Below are 19860 nucleotides of genomic sequence, written 5' to 3'. Positions count from 1 at the left end.
TTTTCTCCTTAAATACGTAAAACAAAAATCACCAAATGTACCTACTACTTCTTGGACTTTTCCTGCAAAGCACTCATAAAGCCAATGGAAAGATAACATTAAACACAGAGTCTGAAGATATAGCCCCAAGTAAGCTCTTAAAAACAAAAAATACATTTGAAGAAAGATGTTTTTCTTTAAAACGAATATGAATGTTTTATTTTGCCTCTCGTTTAAATAGCCGTAAAAGCTTTAAGCAATTTACACCTGAAAAAGATGTGCCTTTGTTTATCATGTGGCTTTCTTTTTTTTTTAATTTATTTATTTATTATTATTATTATACTTTAAGTTCTAGGGTACATGTGCATAACGTGCAGGTTTGTTACATATGTATACTTGTGCCATGTTGGTGTGCTGCACCCATCAACTCGTCAGCACCCATCAACTCGTCATTTACATCAGGTATAACTCCCAATGCAATCCCTCCCCCCTCCTCCCTCCCCATGATAGGCCCCGGTGTGTGATGTTCCCCTTCCCGAGTCCAAGTGATCTCATTGTTCAGTTCCCACCTATGAGTGAGAACATGTGGTGTTTGGTTTTCTGTTCTTGTGATAGTTTGCTAAGAATGATGGTTTCCAGCTGCATCCATGTCCCTACAAAGGACACAAACTCATCCTTTTTTATGGCTGCATAGTACTCCATGGTGTATATGTGCCACATTTTCTTAATCCAGTCTGTCACTGATGGACATTTGGGTTGATTCCAAGTCATGTCTAAAACACCAAAAGCAACAGCAGCAAAAGCCAAAATTGACAAATGGGGTCTAATTAAACTAAAGAGCTTCTGCACAGCAAAAGAAACTACCATCAGAGTGAACAGGCAATCTACTGAATGGGAGAAAATTTTTGCAATCTACTCATCTGACAAAGGGCTAATATCCAGAACCTACAAAGAACTCAAACAAATTTACAAGAAAAAACCAAACAACCCCATCAAAAAGTGGGCAAGGCATATGAACAGACATTTCTCAAAAGAAGACATGCATACAGCCAACAGACACATGAAAAAATGCTCATCATCACTGGCCATCAGAGAAATGCAAATCAAAACCACAATGAGATACCATCTCACACCAGTTAGAATGGCAATCATTAAAAAGTCAGGAAACAACAGGTGCTGGAGAGGATGTGGAGAAATAGGAACACTTTTACACTGTTGGTGGGATTGTAAACTAGTTCAACCATTATGGAAAACAGTATGGCGATTCCTCAAGGATCTAGAACTAGATGTACCATATGACCCAGCCATCCCATTACTGGGTATATACCCAAAGGATTATAAATCATGCTGCTATAAAGACACATGCACACGTATGTTTATTGCGGCACTATTCATGTGGCTTTCTTTACTTCCAGAGTTACAAGGGCCTCAGATTGCAAGGTCACAATAAATTGAAAGTACTTGCATGTCTGAGTATTAGGTATTTATTCAAAAAACATTTATTGAGCACCTATTCTGTTACAGTCTAGGCTCAGTGTCTTAAAGAGCTTTTGAAATAAACGTTTACTTTTTAAAAGTAATTTTTAAAAACATTTATTTTTAAAAAATTTTTTATTTTTACTTTTTGTGGGTACATAATAGGTGTATATATTTTGGGGTACATGAGATATTTTGATACAGGCATGCAATGTGTAATAATTACATCATGGAAAATGAGATATCCATCCTCTCAAGCATTTATCCTTTGTATTACAAACAATTCAATTATACTTTTAGTTATTATTATTATTATTAATATTTTTTTTTTGAGACGGAGTCTAGCTCTGTCGCCCAGGCTGGAGTGCAGTGGCCGGATCTCAGCTCACTGCAAGCTCCGCCTCCTGGGTTTACACCATTCTCCTGCCTCAGCCTCCCGAGTAGCTGGGACTACAGGCGCCCGCCACCTCACCCGGCTAGTTTTTTGTATTTTTTAGTAGAGACGGGGTTTCACCGTGTTAGCCAGGATGGTCTTGATCTCCTGACCTCGTGATCCGCCCGTCTCGGCCTCCCAAAGTGCTGGGATTACAGGCTTGAGCCACCGCGCCCGGCTATACTTTTAGTTATTTTAAAGTGTACAATTTAATTATTGACTACAGTGACCCTGTTGTACTATCAAGTACTAGATCTTATTCTTTCTATTTAAAAAAAATAAACATTTACTCTTAAAGTGCATTTTCAAAAATAAGCATTCAAAAAAAATTACTGATTAGTGATTTTTTGTTTATTCACACATTCATTAATTTGACATTTATTGAGCCCCTAGTGGATACCTGGTACACATCTGTGAAGAAGCTAAAATAAACAAGAGAAGTTCTCTGCCCACAAGCGGAAGCCTGAGGACTACTTAGAAAGCATGTGATTAGGGCCAGGTGCGGTGGCTCAAGCCTGTAATCCCAGCACTTTTGGAGGCCAAGGCGGGCGGATCATGAGGTCAGGAGATCAAGACCATCCTGGCTACCACGGTAAAACCCCATCTTTACTAAAAATACAAAAAAAATTAGAAAATTAACCAGGTGTGGTGGCGGGTGCCTGTAGTCCCAGCTACTGGGGAGGCTGAGGCAATAGAATAGCTTGAACCCGGGAGGTGGAGGTTGCAGTGAAAAAACCTGAGCCACTGTCCTCCAGCCCCTGGGCAATAAGAATGAGACTCCAACGCAGAAAAAAAAAAGAAAAAAAAGTAGGCTGGGCATGGTGGCTCACGCCTGTAATTCCAGCACTTTGGGAGGCTGAGGTGGGTGGATTACGAGGTCAAGAGATCAAGACCATCCTGGCCAACGTGGTGAAACTCCTTCTCTACTAAAAATACAAAAATTAGCTGAGCATGGTGGCATGTGCCTGTAGTCCCAGCTACATGGAAGCTGAGACAAGAGAATCACTTGAACCCAGGAAGCAGAGGTTGCAGTGAGCCAGGATCAGCACTCTAGCCAGCCTGGCAACAGAGCTAGACTCTGTCTCAAATAAATAAATAATTAATTAATTATAAGCAATTAATAAGGCCAGGCATGTGGCTCACTCCTGTAATCCTAGCAATATTTGGGAGGCTGAGGCGGTTGGATCACTTGAGGTTCGGAGTTTGAAACCAGCCTGGCCAACATGATGAAACCCTGTCTCTACAAAAAATACCAAAAAGTAGGCTGGGCGCGGTGGCTCACGCCTGCAATCCTAGCACTTTGGGAGGCCGAGGTGGGCAGATCACCTGAGGTGGCAGTTCGAGACCAGACTGACCAACATGGAGAAACCCTGTCTCTAATAAAAATATAAAAATTAGCCAGGCATGGTGGCACATGCCTGTAATCCCAGCTACTTGAGAGGCTGAGGCAGGAAAATCAGTTGAACCCGGGAGGCAGAAGTTGTGGTGAGCCAAGATTGCGCCATTGCACTCCAGCCTGGGCAACAAGAGTGAAACTCAGTCTCAAAAAAAAAAAAAAGAAAAGAAAAATACAAAAAGATTAGCCAGGCGTGGTGGCAGGCACCTGTAATCCCAGCTACTCGGGAGACTGAGGCAGGAGAATCGCTTGAACCTGGGAGGCAGAGGTTGCAGTGAGCCAAGATCACGCCACTGGGTGACAGAGCGAGACTCTGTCATGCCAGCCTGGGTGACACAGTGAGACTCTGTCTCAAAAAAAAAAAAAAAAAAAAAAGCAATTAATAAGCCCTCATTTGTGGAAAGAGTGACTATGACACATCATCTTGTTTTGGAATGGGGAGCGTTCATTCCTTTTTGGGGGGATTTTTTTGTTTGATTGTTTTGGTTTGTTGTCATAATTGGATTATGGTGTGATCACTGGAATTGAGAATGAGTTAAGTAACTTTGAAATGGTGATGAAAATAATTTAAAAAGGAAACACGAATCAAATAGTAACACCATTAATACCCCCGGGGGAGGGGGGCAGCTATGAGTGTGTCCCTGGACTGAACATGAAACCTCAGAGGCAAGAGCACTGACTCCATTTCTCTGGAGTCTGTGCATCCCAGAAAAAAATACTTTAAAAAAAGAAGAAAGAAAGAAAGAAACCTCAGAGGCTTGCATAAATGCTTAACAAAGTTTGTCCTTGGGCCAAACTTTTCTCCCTGTAATACAGACATCACACAAAAGCAAAGTAGGCTTCCGAAGAACAGTCCTGAAGCTCCCTGAAGAACAAAGAAGCTAATTTCCTCTCTTTTGTGATTACTAAACTTCTTGAAAAGGAATCTGCAATTTACATGCTGCATTTCCACTTTCTCTTTCCATACCTCTGCATGCTCAATTCTGTCCGCACTCCTCTACTTGCACTGCTCTTTAACATAATATTATCAGTAAGTCTCCCTCTCTCCATTCTAACAACACTGAACTGTCTCAGCAACTTATTTCAAAAATTGTCTGCAAAGTAATAAGACTCAATTCCTTTAGGATGTTTGTGTTTCCATGTGTTTATGTTCTTTCTCCCCAAATGGACTAAAGCAAATACAGTTTCTATTATACTCAAATAGCATTGTAAAACTAAAGTAACTAAAAATGTCAATGTCTGGTTCCCCAGTACATGTGCTCCAAAAAGAAAATTTCACAGGATGGGGTATTTTAATCATTTTTACACTTTTTGTCAAAGCCATTTGCTTCATACCTTATTAAAGTTTTTAATCGGTGGGTGCAGTGGCTTACGGCTGTAATCCCAGCACTTTGGGAGGCCGAGGCAGACCAAGATGATGAAACCCTGTCTCTACCAAAAATACAAAAATTAGTGGATGTGGTGTGGTGGCACATGCCTGTAATCCCAGCTACTCCAGTGGAGAATCTCTTGAACCCAGGAGGCGGAGGTTGCAGTGACCCGAGATGGTGCCACTGCACTCCAGCCTGGGCGACAATGAGACTCCAACTCAAAAAAATAAATGCATAAAATAAAAATAATTACATAAAATAAAAATAAAATAAAGCTTTTAATTATGTAATATTTGATACATAAATATATAACATATAAATAAGTTATGAAAGGCCAGGCATGGTGGCTCACGCCTGTAATCCCAGCACTTTGGGAGGCCGAGGCAGGCAGATCATTTGAGGTCAGAAGTTCGAGAGCAGCCTGAGCAACCTGGTGAAACCCTGTCTCTACTAATACAAAAAAATTACCTCAGCATGGTGGCACATACCTGTAGTCCCAGCTACTGGGGAGGCTGAGGCGGGAGAATTGCTTGAACCCAGGAGGCAGAGGTAGCAATGAGCCAAGATCATGCCACTGCGCTCCAGCCTGGGTGACAGAGCGAGACTCCATCTAAAATAAATAAATAAATAAAAATAAGTTATGAGGCATAATAAAATGGACCACTATGAATCTACAATAAACACCTGATCATTGCCAAATCTTTGAATGCACCTGAATTTTATGTTTATATTTACCTTTTCCTAGCTTTGTTTTTTCCATATCGTTTAACCACATGTGTATGTATCTCTAAAAATATACATTGTTTCGCTTGCTTGTTTTTTACCTTTTAAAAATATTATGCCATAGTTTTTTTTTTTTTTTTTTTTTTTTTTTTTTTTTTTTTTTTGAGACGGAGTCTCGCTCTGTCGCCCAGGCTGGAGTGCAGTGGCGCGATCTCGGCTCACTGCAAGCTCCGCCTCCTGGGTTCACGCCATTCTCCTGCCTCAGCCTCCCGAGTAGCTGGGACTACAGGCGCCCACAACCGCGCCCGGCTAATTTTTTGTATTTTTAGTAGAGACGGGGTTTCACCGTGGTCTCGATCTCCTGACCTTGTGATCCGCCCGCCTCGGCCTCCCAAAGCGCTGGGATTACAGGCGTGAGCCACCGCGCCCGGCTATGCCATAGATTTAATCTTCTGCCCTTGATATTTTTTCACTCAATCATATTTCTTACATTCATTTGTGCTGCTACAATAGTAGGTCTGTCATATGAATACATCACTTTATTCATTCTTCTGACAATAGTCATCTGGGTTTTCATTTATGCAAATGCTGCTGCTGCAGGCATTTATGTACAAGTCTCTAGTGTGGAATTACCAGCTGCATTATGTAGTATTTCCACATTCAACTTTATGAGATAATCTCAGATTGTATTACTAAATGTTTATACCATTTCATCCACACCCCCACTAGTGGTGGATGAAACTCTACATTCTCATTAATGCAATATTCTGAGACTTCTTAATTTTTGCTAATTTAGTAGGTATAATATGTATCTAAATGTAGTCTTAATTTTCATTTCCCTGGTCACTAATGTGCTTGGATGTCTTTCCCTAAATGTATTCACCAAAAATGTTTCCTCTTCTATTAACTGCCTCTTCGTGTCTTTTGCCATTTTTCTATTGTGTTTTCATTTTTATTTTTTTCATTTTTCTGTTTTCTATTGTGTGTCTTATTCTTATTTAATTGTGGAAGTTATTCATATATTCTTCATAATAATTCTTTGCGTGGTAAATTTTGTCTCCGAGTATGTGACTTGTCATTTCACTTCCTTTATTAGCAGCTGTGTGATAGAGTTCTTGTAAATGTAATGTAAGCAGATATTTACTGGCAGGTTTCTTTAACGTTTTTGCTTTCCAGGCCAAAGCAAAAGGCTGAATTCCCTTCCCTTCCTTTCTACCTTTGTTGAACATGGACCTGATATCTAGAGCTACAGCAGCCATCTTTTGATTATGAGGGAAAGACCAAGAAAAGCAGCGTCACTGGTCTTTATAATGTTTAGCTCTACTAAAAATAACCAGCAACTGGTTGCCTCCAGATTTCTTCTTACGTGTGAAAATAATAACAATAATATGTTTAAGCCTAAAATATTCAGAACAAATACAAGGCTCAAGAGAACTTTGATTGGTATTTCTGAGAAATTTCATGTCATTATTCTAAGAAAACCTTTTACTTGAACTAACTTAATTGAATTTCTGGTCCTTGAAACTTCAAAGCCCTAAATAAAACAATTTGAGTCAATAGAAAAGGGTGCTGAGGAAGAAAAAACTTTGAAGATTGAGCAATGGTTAAAGTGTAGAGGAGGCAAAACAAACGGCTTTTCTCAAGTCTTTGAGTAGGAAAGGCTATGAAAGGAGGAACACATTGGGAGTTAGCGGAAGATAAGATTGGTTCCAGAAGGTAGGTTATAAAAATTTGTAACTAAAAAGTACAACTGGGGTAAAGAAAAATCACTCAAAATAGGTAGAGACATACTAACAACAGTCATTTAAAATAAGTACTCCGGTAGTGAAAAGAAGTCATAGTCTCTGGAAAGGACTCTGAATAAAGGTGAGTAAACTTTATCTTGCAAATCAGATTATCTAGATTCTGGTCCTTTTTTTTATGTATTTTCCATTTTATTTCCTATCTTTCCTAAAGGTGTTTATGGCTTCCAGTCCTTTTTCAGCTTTGCTACAGAGTATTAAGGGGAAAGTCTTCTGTTAACACTTGAGCCAATTCCCAAGTGTGAGGAGTTTAGTTACAATCTTTAGTGAAAACCCAAAAAAAGGAGGTGAGTGTGTGTCTAGGATCTGATTTGGGGCCCTTTGGATGGGCAACCCAGCTCCAGAAAGATACTCTCCTTCCACCAATCTCTCCTTCCGTGTCAAGGTTGGAGGGCCTGGATTCTATGTTGTTGTTTTTTAGGAAGATAGTGTTTTCTAAAAAAGGTTCCAGTAATGAGCAAATAAAAGACATAGGTGCAATTGCCTAGCAAATATCTGACATCTGCTGATGAAAGGAATGAGGCACATCCCCCATATATCTCCCAACTTCCTGAGTCCAGCACAAACACATTCTTCCATATTTCTTTCAGACTTCAGAAAAACATCACCTGGGAGATCTCCGATAAGGAATGCTAAATGTATAATGTTAACCAATTGTAATGCTGTAACCGAGAGAATTACCTTGTTCCCTGTAACTTTACATATCCTGTTTACATCGGGCTATAAAAAGCAAGCACTCGCATTGTTCGAGGCCCTCCTGTATGCTGTGGAATGGAGGGACCAAGTTCGAACTTGTAGTAAAGATCATTGCCGCTTGGCTTTGACTCTGGACTCTGGTGGTCTTCTTTGGGGAACAAACGGTCTGGGCATAACACTGACACACAATGCATGTTTTTTTCAACAACAAAGATTTCTGTGGATCCATACCCATTGTTTCTGCTTCCCTACCACCCACTCAACCCACTACCTACCATGGTTCCCTAATCTACCGAAGAAACAGTGTTGATTTGTCATGACTTGTTCTTAATAAATCCACGCACACCTGGCCCTGGTGATCACCACTTCCTTTCTGTAGGGTGCTCACAAATATACAAATACTTCTTTTTTTCTTTTTCTTTATCTTTTTTTATTATTATTATTTTTGAGATGGAGTCTCACTATGTCGCCCAGGCTGGAGTACAGTGGTGTGATCTCTGCTCACTGCAACCTCTGCCTCCCGGGTTCAAGTGATTCTCTTGCCTCAGCCTCCCGAGTAGCTGGAACTACAGTTGCCTGCCGCCAAGCCTGGCTAATTTTTGTATTTTTAGTAGAGATGGGGTTTCACCAGATTAGCCAGGCTAGTCTCGAACTCCTGACCTAGTGATCCGCCACCTTGGCCTCCCAAAGTTCTGGGATTACAGGCATGAGCCACCGCGCCTGGCCCATAAATATCTCTTTAACAAGCTCTTTAAAAATATATCACCAGAAATATGTAAATTAATTACCTATAAAGTGCCTATAATCTTAAAGACACCACATGGGTTTTTTTTTTTGTTTTTTTTTTAAATCTTGGACAGGCTGGGTACAGTGGCATATACCTGTAGCCCCAGCTACTCAGGAGGCTGAGGTGGGAGGATCACTTGAGCCCAGGAGTTCAAGACCAGCCTATGCAAATAGTGAGACTCTGTCTCTTAAAAAATAAAAATAGGCTCGGCATAGTGGCTCACGCCTGTAATCCCAGCATTTTTGGATGTCAAGGTGGGTGGATTGCTTGAGCCCAGGTGTTCAACACCAGCCCTGGCAACACTGCAAGACCCCTTCTCTAAAAAATTTTCAAAAAAATTCGCTGGGCACAGTGACACAAACTGTAGTCCCAGCTACTCAGGAGACTGAGGCAGGAGAATCACTTGAGCCCAGGAAATAAGGCTGCAGTGAGCCATGATAGCACCTCTGCCCTCCAGCCGGGGAGACAGAGCAAGACTCTGTCTCAAATAAAAATTAAAAATTAAAATTACAAATCTTAGGTAGGATTGCCATGTAGTTACTGGCCTCCAGTCAGAATACACCTGCTCCACCTGTTTTAGAAATCATAATAAAATTTGCCCTTCTTTCATCCTGCGATTCCTCTTCTGCTTACAACCCCCTTTGTGCTCTTCTGACATTGCACTTGCCCCTTTCCTAGCATTCATTCTTGGGTTGATCTTTGTGGTTAATGGATCTTCTTAAATGAAGGGAGCAGGCCTTTCTAGTTCCAAGAGTGTACTTGGCAAAATGAAGGCACATGCAGTTTAAAAAAAAAAAAATGCTGGAATAAATGAATGAATGAGAAAAAGGAAAGTAAAGCAAGAGATCAGGAAAGAGGCAAGCTGTGCCCCCTCCTACTTCCTTTTTGTTGTTATTAGCTCTTTTCCCCTCACATGCACTTAAGTTTGTCTGGAGTTAGAAGTGGGGAATGAGGTGGCCAGGCATGGTGGCTCATGCCTATAATCCCAGCACTTTGGGAGGCCGAGGCAGGCGGATCACCTGAGGTCAGGAGTTCGAGACCAGCCTGCCCAATACGGTAAAACCCCGTCTCTACTAAAAATACAAAAAATTAGCCTGGCCTGGTGGTGGGCATCTGTAAGCCCAGCTACTCAGGAGGCTGAGGCAAGAGAATCGCTTGAACCAGGAGGCGGAGGTTGCAGTGAGCTGAGATGACGCCACTGCACTCCAGCCTGAGTGACAAGAGCAAAACTAATCTCAAAAAAGAAAAAAAGAAAGAAAATAAGTGGGGAGTGGGGTTAATTCTCCTGCATTATTCTTACAGATCAACGACGCCCCTTTATAAGTACTTTTTTGTGTCCTCAATAAGGTGAACTTCTTTTAAAAGTAGGCCTTTCGCCGGGCGCGGTGGCTCACGCCTGTAATCCCAGCACTTTGGGAGGCCGAGGCGGGCGGATCACAAGGTCAGGAGATCGAGACCACGGTGAAACCCCGTCTCTACTAAAAATACAAAAAATTAGCCGGGCGCGGTTGTGGGCGCCTGTAGTCCCAGCTACTCGGTAGGCTGAGGCAGGAGAATGGCGTGAACCCGGGAGGCGGAGCTTGCAGTGAGCCGAGATCGCGCCACTGCACTCCAGCCTGGGCGACAGAGCGAGACTCCGTCTCAAAAAAAAAAAAAAAAAAAAAAAAAAAAAGTGGGCCTTTCTCCTTTTAAGTGACTGTATTAAGGAATAGTCCTGATGGGACAACAAAGGAATTTTCTAGGGCCACCACGCTTTTCTTCTTTATCAAGATCAGAGTCAGAAATACATTTCTGGGAGCCTCCTAACCCTCAGAGTCACACTTTCCCTTTCAGAGTTTCTCACATAACAAACTTCATTTAACTTTCCTTTGGACTCTTAAAACTCTGCCTTTGAAAAGTCTGTGACCATGAGGCTCAAATTTTGCACATCAGAATCATTTTGGGCATTAGTTAAACACAATCCCCCAGCCCCACCCCAGAGATTCTGATTCAGAAGCTAGGCTGGAATCCAAGCATTGTTTGGTAATTATGTTTAACAAATTCCCTCAGGATATTCTGATGTCCATCAGAATTTGAAGTATAGTCAGCCCACATTTTCATTCTCTTTGAAGAAAGTAATCACTTTCTTCAAAGTAATTACTACACATAGGTGCAGCAAAACATAGTAATTAAACACCTGGGATCAGGAATCCAGCTCTTGAATACTCCACTGAATACTGTTGGACAAATTGCTTAGAACTTTCTGTACACCAGTTTCCTTATTTATGTATTTATTTTCTTTTTGAGACAGAGTTTCACTCTGTTGCCCAGGCTGGAGTGCAATGGCTAGATTTCGGCTCACTGCAATCTCCACTTCCTGGGTTCAAGCGATTCTCCTGCCTCAATCTCCCCAGTAGCTAGGACTACAGGTGTATGCCATCACATCCAGCTAATTTTTGTATTTTTGGTAGAGATAGGGTTTCACTATGTTGGCCAGGTTGGTCTCAAACTCCTGGCCTCAAGTGATCCGCCCGTTATTGGTAAAATGAGAATGATAATAATAGTGCCTACCTCATAGGTTTGTTGTGAAGATTAAATGAGCTAATAATATGTCAGGATCACTCAGCACAATGCCAAGGCATATAGTAGGCGCTCAATAGATGTTGCACATTATTATTCAAAGATTCCTGTCACTTCCTCATGAAAACCAGGTTGATGACTCTGTCCTATTAACCTTGAGCCTAAAGATAGCATTCAGAGACCCTGCAAATCCTTTGCAATTGCATATAAATTACATGTTTATGTATTTTGCTATGAACTGGCTCTAGCCCTTCCCACATTCTCAAACAGGGTCTCTGACACCATACTGAGCTCTAGAGGTTTGCTCCTGAAAATGTGCCCTGCACTAGCAGCATCTGCATTAACAGAGGCTAATATTAAGAGAAATGCAGACTCTCAGATTCCACTCCAAATCTACTAAATCTAAAACTGCATTTTATTTTATTTTATTTTACTTTATTTTATTTTTTATTTTTTATTTTTTTTTGAGACGGAGTCTCGCTCTATCACCCAGGCTGGAGTGCAGTGGCCCGATCTCCGCTCACTGCAAGCTCCGCCTCCCAGGTTTACGCCATTCTCCTGCCTCAGCCTCCCGAGTAGCTGGGACTACAGGCGCCCGCCACCTCACCCGGCTATTTTTTTTTTTTTTTTTTGTATTTTTTAGTAGAGACAGGGTTTCACCGTGTTAGCCAGGATGGTGCATTTTATTTATTTATTTATTTATTTATTTATTTATTTATTTATTTATTTTTTTGAGACGGAGTCTCACGCTGTTGCCCAGGCTGGAGTGCAGTGGCGCGATCTCGGCTCACTGCAAGCTCCGCCTCCCGGGTTCCCACCATTCTCCTGCCTCAGCCTCCTGAGTAGCTGGGACTACAGGCGCCCGCCACCGCGCCCGGCTAATTTTTTGTATTTTTAGTAGAGACGGGGTTTCACTGTGGTCTCGATCTCCTGACCTTGTGATCCGCCCGCCTCGGCCTCCCAAAGTGCTGGGATTACAGGCTTGAGCCACCGCGCCCGGCCCAGCATTTTATTTTTTATAAGCAGAAAAAAACTTTTTTTCTATCAAATTGAAAAGTATGAACCTTCAAGCAAGATAATCAACATAATAATACAATTAACAGGATATCATATACAGATCAGACTAGAGGTTTAGATACTTTGAAGCACATACACCAAAATTAAGAGGGCCATCAACTGTCCCACTGAGGAAAAGTACTCTGACTCCTGGCAAACACATGACTTCTGGGAAACTTGAGCTGACATTTCACAGGACAGTACACCAAAGAGACAGGTCATCACTGGGTTACAGAAATGATCTGAGCTTGAGAGGGATCACAGTAAAATGCCATTATAACTTGACAATTTCCCTAGAGATCTGTTCATCTCAAAAACAAGAATACAGGGCCGGGCGTGGTGACTCACACCTGTAATCCCACCACTTTGGGAGGCCAAGGTGGGCGGATCATGACGTTAGCAGATCGAGACCATCCTGGCCAACATAGTGAAATCCTGTCTCTACTAAAAATACAAAAGTTAGCCAGGCATGGTGGCGTGCATCTGTAGTCCCAGTGACTTGGGAGGCTGAGGCAGGAGAATCGCTTGAACCCAGGAGGCAGAGGTTGTAGTGAGCCGAAATTGCACCACTGCACTCCAGCCTGGGCATCAGAGTAAGACTCTGTCTCAAAAAACAAAACAACAACAACAACAACAAAAACCCAAGAATATGTAATATAAAAATCAGCAATACAAAGTCTCATAAAACTAAAAAAGTCCTCTAAGCCCTGATTATCCTTGGAGCTTAAATAAAGACTGAGTTTTCATTTTTCTTCTGTTTACTCTTCTCTAAATTAAATACAAAATATTTTGTTATTTAGGACATTTCTGACTTTATAGCCAAAGTTTTGAAATGAAGACAGTAACAATTTTATAAAATGAATTAGACACATATCAACCCTAGGGGGAATCTTCAAGGCAGTCTCCTCCTTTGAAAAGCTTTAAACAGGAAAGCTTTTAAAGAATGACCCTGCGCTTCTGGGAATAACCTAATTATTACCACAGGAAGGGATTTCATATCTATGCCATACAAGAGCACCACATTTCCATATTTAAAGAAGTCTTCATTGCCAGGTTCTTTTTTTTAAAGACACCAAATAGACCAAGGAGTTACTAAAAATGGAAGGGGATAGTGAGAAAACAAGTCATACTATGAACAGGACTTCACCTTATAAATTGCCTCTCTAGCAAAATCAACTGCAGAAAGGAAAGACACTGTCTGTTAAATGGAAGGTAATAAATGGAATTCTCAAGTGGACACAAATACCTCTTGACATTCTGTAACCCAGCAGAGTACAGATGAGACATGCCCTCTGTAGATACAGTGTGCAACTACCAGTGTGACTCCCTGAGTGCCTGTTTCCTGTCTCTGCCTCTAAGCACCAAAAGCAAAGATTCCAGGCTGAAGTAAATATGTTGTTTTATCTGTTAATGAGAACAGGGAGCTCAAATTAGGGAAAGGTACAAAAAAGACCCTTTGAATTTCCTGATTAATCCCTATAGGTACATGAAAACATATTTAAATAAACAGAATTATTTCCATTTATAATACAAGGAAGCAAGTTAATTGAGGTTATTACATAGGTAATTGATGAAGATTTGATTAGCCAATGCATGCAATGTGCCTAATATGGAGTAAACAAACAATAACTACTGCCTATACCTTAACACATGTGGAAATATGCGGTATTTATTATTTGAGCAAAGACCTCCAGCAGGCTTAAACACTTTGGACGAAAAGCTAATTCAAATACTGAACTCAGGTTCCAGTGAACTAAATTTGTTTTTTTTTTTTTTTTTTTTTTTGAGACGGAGTCTCGCTGTGTCTCCCAGGCTGGAGTGCAGTGGCGTGATCTCGGCTCACTGCAAGCTCCGCCTCCCGGGTTCACGCCATTCTCCCGCCTCAGCCTCCCAAGTAGCTGAGACTACAGGCGCCCGCCACCGCGCCCGGCTAGTTTTTTGTATTTTTAGTAGAGACGGGGTTTCACCATGTTAGCCAGGATAGTCTCGATCTCCTGACCTCGTGATCCACCCGCCTCGGCCTCCCAAAGTGCTGGGATTACAGGCTTGAGCCACCGCGCCTGGCCTCCAGTGAACTGAATTTTATAAAAGCACTATTTATGGGTCTGTGCATGCATCTTTCTAAAGTTATCCTGTCTCAACATCTTAAATAGCAGAGAAAGCCACAGTAGCACCTCCCTTTAAGAATCCTTACTCATTCATGGCTATTCTTACCTTTCTCCTTCCCTACCAAAGAGAGGGGCACACCTTGAGTAAAAATGGAGCTCATCTGAGCTTGGCTGCTAGAGGGCAGCCGGGGAGTGATGCCTGGAGAAAGACAAGACAGGAAGTGAATCTCCCCTGGTTACTGCCTCAACTGTTGCACGAGAAGCAGATGGTGGGCAAAGGTATTCAGAGTCATGTTAATATGTAATGGAATAGAGAGACAATGGTACAAAAGTCAGGAGTTAACTTGTGTTTGATGCTCCATCATCGCCTGTTTACCTACCAGCACTTTGAGAAGGATTAGTTTATCAATAAGACCTTGTTTGGAGTAGGAGTGAGGGAGTGATTTGTTCTGATCTCAGGAAAGAAAAGTGAGCAGGGTCTGGATAGCTCTGAGTAGCTCAAAAGCCTATGTGTGAGCACCATTGCTAGGGATGGCTCAAGGGTAAAGGCCACTTCAGGGGCATGACCCAGTGGACACCCAAAGGGTAGGTAAGGAACATGAGCTAGCCTCCTTCACAGACTAGCCTGGACCCAAGCCCAGCCTACTTTGACAGTCTTATTCCATTCATAAAGGAGGTCTTAGGCAGGAAGACTAAGACTCTCCTCTAGCAGCCTCCTTTGCTTCAGCAAAGGAAAAGGAAAAAGAAAGGAACATCATAAAAAGGTAAACATCACTTTGGTGAGCTCTGCTATTTTCTTTTCTTTTCTTTCTTTCTTTCTTTCTTTCTTTCTTTCTTTTTCTTTTTCTTTTTTAAGAGACAGGGTCTTGCTGTGTCGCCCAGGGTGGGGTACAGAGGTACAATCATAGCTCACTACAGCCTCAAACTCCTAGGATCAAGCAATCTTCCTGCCTCAGTCTCCTGAGTAACTAGGACCACAAGTCCTAGTTGCTTGGCTAATTTTTTATTTTTCTGTAGAGATGGAGTCTTGTGATGTTGCCCAGGCTGGTCTTGAACTTCTGGCCTCTGGCAATCTCCCATCATGGCCTCCCAGAGCAATGGGACGACAGGCATGGACTAGCTCCACCATACCTAGACTAGCTCTGTTACTCCTGATGTGAGGCCACAAACTGAACTAAGCAAACTCAAGACCCTTGGTTGCTTGGACACAAGTTGCTATTAATAACATCCAGGAACAAGCTCAGTCTTCTGAGTTAGGAAAACCTGGGCTACACTGGTCACCAGCAGCCGAAGCCTGGGCAAGATGCCGCATATCCCTGGGACCCCTGTCTTCGCTGTTTATCAACATGAAATCATGCCTATTTCATAGGATGCTAGAAAGATTAATTGAGATGTTTATAAAGGTCCTAAAACTGCACGTTTCACTCAGTAGGCTTTCAATAAACAGTAGCTATCTTAAGTCTGCGTTAGTATTGGAGGGTATTAAACACAGCAGCATTTCCAAGGTCTAAGTAAGAAACCTGTGAGGATAATGGAAGCAAACTGAATTAAGAGCTGGGTAGAATAACAGAATGCGAGGTCAGGTTGGAATCTTAGAAACCATCTAAACTACCCTCTTTGCTTAAAGGTGAAAGAACCGTCATGTGTGGCAGCAGAAGGAAAACCAAGAAAAGATGTCCCTTTAATTTTACTTTTGTCAAAACGTTTTCAAGATAACTTTAATTTTTACAAAATTGTTTAAGGGAAAACTAGTGAGTTTGTTGAAGAAAACCAGAAATAGATTCTTTTTTTTAAAGGCCATTGACCACGAAATAAGCACTACATTTCAAAGACCATGGGAAAGGTGTTTATCTCTTTTAGGTCTCACCTAAACCAGCACGGACCTTCAACTGCTAGACAATCTCAGCAAACACACACACACTGGAGACTTACTGAGTGACTCAGTGTTGGCTAGAATTGTCTACTTAGCTGGAAAGAAAGAGGGAGGGAAGGATAGATGGAGGAGTGTCCTTCCCAGAGAACAGCAAGAATTATTCAAGGTGGCCACCGAGTCTGGAAATCAGGCAAATCTTTTAACAAATGGTTTATTGATATTATGTTATAATGAATGACAAAATATTCCTATCTAATTCTAGAATTTAAGGCCACCCCATAGGATGAATCTTTGGAACAGAAAAAAAATAATAAAGATTTTGTTTTCCCGTAATTGTAAAGCTGTTATACTCAGTCCAGGCACAGCTAGTACAACATTCTGCTTAACCCCACAGGCTCTGTTCCCTTTACCACCTATTTATTTTATTTTTTTTCTTTGAGACGGAGTCTCACTCTGTCAACCAGGCTGGAGTGCAGTAGCACAGTCTGGGCTTACTACAAGCTCCGCCTCCCGGGTTCACGCCATTCTCCTGCCTCAGCCTCCCGAGTAGCTGGGACTACAAGCGCCCCCCACCACGCCTGGCTAATTTTTTTTTTTTTTAAGTAGAGACGGGGTTTCACCATGTTAGCCAGGATGGTCTCAATCTCCTGACCTCCTGATCTGCCCGCCTTGGCCTCCCAAAGTGCTGGGATTACAGGCGTCAGTCACCATGCCCGGACTTTACCACCCATTTATAATATATTTGAGTCACTCATAGGAGTGAAACACTGTCAGCATTAATAGTTAGCAGCACTTTCAAAATACATTGTATTCTCCTGAATAGAAACCTTAACTATTCAATTAGTCCAGTAATTCCAAATGATCTTACTACTTTTATACATAAGATGTGATCTTACAACATTTATGTAGCTAAATACTTACAGTTCCCATGGTTTTTGAGGATTCCCAAAAGACTTTAGGAGGTTCTCGAACGACTTTTAGGGGTTTAATTTTTTTCACAATCAAAGAAAGGAACAGTGTCAATCCATGAGTGTCAGACCAGCAGTTTAGTAAGATCCTCTTCATAGCTCAGTTCCCAGTGCATACGGAGATTCAATACAGTCCCCTCACTCTCAGTTCTTAGAAGAATTTGAGAGGGATAAGAACAATAACTACCTGTTTTGTTTAATAGCCTAAAAGTGAAAACAAATGTCAAAAAAATGCAGTCTAAAAAGAAATAGAAGTCAAATTCTTTCATCCCAGGATGTCTGAAAAGGAGAGACTCTATGGAGCATGAATGCAGAAAAGGAGTTATTCCTACTGGAAAAAAAAAAAAAGAAATGAACTGTTGACACAGCCACTCAAGACCAGAGAAACAACCACTGAGAGTAAGTAGCCTCAATTTCATTGTCACCAGGAAGGCACACAGCAGAAAGCGTGGGACAAATCTGGGCTAGAGCCCTTAGCGGACTCAGGCTTCCGGGAGCTGTGGTTCAACAGCCTTTGTGGGAATGGGGAGAACCAGAAGCCATCACCATCAAGTGGGAAAAAGGATGCCACAGCAACAACACAGCTGTCAAAAATCAGCTGGAGCTGAAGTTACACCCCGTTTGAAATCCACACTGTACTTGTTTTCCCGTGAAGGGCTTGAGACTTGCAGAGACACGTTAAACATGTGTAGGTGACCTTCCTTTTGAAAGGCAGAGGAGGGCCTCTTCGGTAACTCTTTCTACTCATTTGTTTTCCTATCAGTTCACCATTTCAACTAGAAAAGAGGCTGCAAGCTTCCTCAGCTAACTTCTAATTTGGACACAACACAAATACTACACACATAATTGAGTGAATGACCACATCTTCCTGGTTCTTCCATTGGGCAGGGTTAATATGCTTCTTTGGACTGAATAGGTGTGATCATGTTTGAGAAAAGTGTGTAAACTTAAGGCCGGATTTTGTTAGTCTCTCTCCCAGAAATTTGGTGGAGAACTCCTCGGCTCTTGTATAATTCAATGACTGGCTTTGCCACATCCTTGCTGTCTTAGCCTGGCAGCAACTGCTTCAGGTTTATCATCCTCCTACTGGACTAATGGTTCACCAGCGACGTCATCAATCCCATGTATATGAGGTGGATTGAAGTCCATGTTATATACCCTTCCGCCAGGAGGGTGAATCCAACAGCAGCTGAGACGATGTTTAAGTGTTTCAAATGGAATCTTCAAACTGATTACTAGATCCACGTCACAGATTCTTGTCCAGCGCTTCGGCTTGTCGTAATGTCCTAGGAAACCCATCGAGGAGCCAGTGCTGGCCACGCCTATTCTCTAACTCGGACATCATTAGGCGTGTGATCACATGGTCTGGAACCAAAAGACTTTTTTCTATATACTGTTTTGCCATCTCACCAACTTCGGTGTTGGCCTTGATGTTCTCCCGCAAGAAGTGCCCGCTGGAGAGATCCTGGAAGCCAAAGTTCTGGGCGATCCTCTGGCACACAGTGCCCGTGCCCGAGCCGGTGGGGGGTGCGGGGGCGCGAGGATGACCGCGCGCAAGAGTTTGGAAGCCACAGCCTTCGCGAGGAGCTTGGCGGCCAAACGTGCAGCCCAGACCGCGGCCCGGGAGGGAGCCCCGGGAATTTTGTTTCTAGGTCCCCTACCTCTAGTACCCTCCGCTTGTGCTGTTTTTTTGTTTGTTTGTTTGTTTGAGACGGAGTTTTGCTTTTGTGGCCCAGGCCGGAGTGCAGTAGCGCGATCTCGGCTCACTGCAACCTGCGCCTCCCGGGTTCAAGCGATTCTCCTGCTTCAGCCTCCCAAGTAGCTGGGATTATAGGCATGCGCCACCACGCCCAGCTAATTTTTGTATTGTTAGTAGAGACTGGGTTTCACCATGTTGACCAGGCTGGTCTGGAAATCCTGACTTCAGGTGATCCGCCCGCCTCTGTCTCCCAAAATACTAGGATTACAGGTGTGAGCCACCGCGCCCGGCCCTAACAGTGCATTTTAAACAAGATCCCAAGTGATTCCTATGCACATTAACTCTAGAGAAGCACTCATCTAGAAATTTCCCAAATCTCCCTAATGAGAAGAATCACCTGGGAGGCTTGTTAAGTATGTAGATTATCCAGCATATTTCTTAGCAATTCTGATTCATTAAATCTAGCAATTTGAAAAATTACTCTGGGTTAGTCTCATACAGCAGATTCTTGAAGAACCTCATTCCATTATAATGTTGATGAGAAAAAAAATTTGACACCCAGCTGGGGCCACTGCCTGTGTGGAGTTTGCACGTTCTCCCCATATATGCCTGGGTTTTCTCTCGGCGGTCCAGTTTCCTCCCATATCCCAAAAATGTTCACATGAGGTGAAGGGGCATGTCTCTACATGGTCCCGGTCTGAGTGAGTTTGTGTATGAATGTGCCCTGTGATGGGATGCCATCCTGTCCAGGGCTGGTTCCTGCCTTACACCCTGAACTGACAAGACAGGCATTAACCCTGAACTGGAATAAATGGGCTGGAAAATCAAAATAAATAAATACAAATTATTATAAAATAAAAACTGATGAGTGTATGATAATCATACAAATATACAACAGTAGATGATCTGAAAGCGCTCAGCAGACCCACTGTATT

At 42.3% G+C, this 19860-nt stretch overlaps 1 pseudogene; it reads right to left on the bottom strand.

The window, feature by feature from the left end:
• Positions 1-17694: 17694 nt before the first annotated feature.
• LOC105499498 (adenylate kinase 4, mitochondrial pseudogene) lies at positions 17695-18702 on the bottom strand (annotated as a pseudogene).
• Between the last annotated feature and the right edge of the window lie 1158 nt (positions 18703-19860).

This window comes from Macaca nemestrina, chromosome 6, assembly GCF_043159975.1.
Source record: "Macaca nemestrina isolate mMacNem1 chromosome 6, mMacNem.hap1, whole genome shotgun sequence".
In the NCBI taxonomy this organism is placed as follows: domain Eukaryota; kingdom Metazoa; phylum Chordata; class Mammalia; order Primates; family Cercopithecidae; genus Macaca; species Macaca nemestrina.
Note: the sequence above shows the minus strand (reverse complement) of the source record. Positions and strands in the feature narration are given on the sequence as shown.